The sequence below is a fragment of the Pinus tabuliformis genome, chromosome 2_1 (genome assembly GCF_031772625.1).
Source record: "Pinus tabuliformis cultivar Carrire ecotype Pingquan chromosome 2_1, CPIR1, whole genome shotgun sequence".
NCBI lineage: Eukaryota > Viridiplantae > Streptophyta > Pinopsida > Pinales > Pinaceae > Pinus > Pinus tabuliformis.
The window spans coordinates 257,521,043-257,522,790 of record NC_142299.1 but is presented as its reverse complement, the minus strand read 5'-3'; the positions used below and the strand labels follow the sequence as shown (position 1 = coordinate 257,522,790).

The following is a 1,748-nucleotide window of genomic DNA, read 5'->3' as shown; positions in this document are numbered from 1 at the left end:
GCTTCATTTCTTGGTTGTTATATTGATCACGTTGCAGTGATCTTACCCACAATAATACTCTATCTACAGCTATGGAATCTGGAACCATATTTTGATGTATGGATGCAGATTTTTGGGTTGTTTTATGGAGCAACAAATAGTACATAGATTTTTTGGGTTGTTTTCTGATTGGTTTGTGACGTCTTTTTCACTTCTGAAGCAATAGATCCATAATTCCAACATTAACTTATAGATTATGGAAAAATGTAACATTGAAAAGAGTTGAGAATACATACATAGTTTCCTTCTCAGGTGGGGTTTCCAAAGGTGGTTTCAGGTACTTTTCTTCCAATATCTGGGTGATAACATCGGAATCTAGAATCCACTTATAATCAATCTTGATGATAGGAACTTTTCTTTCAGGGTTCATCTGCAAAAACCTGTGCAACAACATCTTCAACTTAGCTCCCTGTAATTTCCCACATAAACATAGGCACAGTCTCACACTCATAACCAGTTTTAACCATAGCCATAAAAAAATGGCCTATAATGAAAATGAAAAATAATATATGGGCCTTAGAACCAAAAAATTACCAGTCAAGTTTGTTACTGGTATCAATGAACTTCATGTTGCATGGGACCTATTCTTCCTCGAGAGTAAGAAAAACCCTCTGGTTGAAAGGACCTACTCAAAGATGTGTTCAATACATTAATCTTTACTTCATACATTAAAATGCTTGAAATGCATCAATACACCACAAATTGTTTGACAAATAAAGATGAAATAAAAACCGAAGAAAACAGGAAATGCAAGATTGAATAGTTCTGCTAAAACAAGGGAACATGATAGGAAAAATTATTTACAGTCCCCAAGCTTGTCAGGTGCACCTGTGGCAGCCTTAACACAGACTTCTAGTGCTTCAACCATGCTCACAATTCGTGTACTGCCAATCTTCCTCCTCTGAAGCAAGACCCTGGATCTAACCCCTTTCTCGCCAAACAAATGGGTACCCGAGACCACAATTAAAGGCTCTACGATACAACACCAGTGATTCTAGAGAGTTGCAGCACAAATTTTTTGCTACAGCGAGAGACGAAGTGGAAGCTACACTAAGCATGGATATCATAGCCATCTCTGACTTCTATAAATAGACCTCACTCTCATAGGTTTCCATCCTCCCCATTTTTATGACACTCATTAGTGGAAGATCACTCTGCACTGCAAATCCCCATATATGAAATGCAAATAACAAATGAATTCATTGTGCAATCTAATCCCCATCACATAAATGCTAAAATAAGAAACTCTGGGTTCCTTCCAGAGACCTGTCGATGTGTTTGTCTCTGAGAGACCCTCGTATGCGCTATAATGCAGCTCGCAAGAATGTTGGCAAGAAATCCAATCATGCACCATAAGTTTTATGTCCAATGCCATAAATTCCATGAAACATTCAAACAGACTCTCTCGGAACCTCAGCTTAAAAGGTGGGCACAGATGTCAAGTGGAGAGTGGCTTAAAAATTTGTGCACAGATGTCAGATGGACATTAAAAGGGTAGACGATCGACTGATTCAAAAGAAGGCCTATCGGCCTAATTATGTTAAACACCATGGATTACAACATTACCAAAGTTGGTAGCCTGGTTCACAAAGCCCCAAACATGAGGATTACACTGTATAGTGGCTAGCTGAGGATTAGACTATATGGATTTAATGTCGCTACATTCATATATCTATTATGTTAAACACCATGGATTACAACATTACCAA

At 38.0% G+C, this 1,748-nt stretch overlaps 1 pseudogene; it reads right to left on the bottom strand.

Annotated features, from left to right (window-relative positions):
* Positions 1 to 226: 226 nt before the first annotated feature.
* LOC149199692 (glutathione S-transferase DHAR3, chloroplastic pseudogene) lies at positions 227 to 1,112 on the bottom strand (annotated as a pseudogene).
* Positions 1,113 to 1,748: the final 636 nt, after the last annotated feature.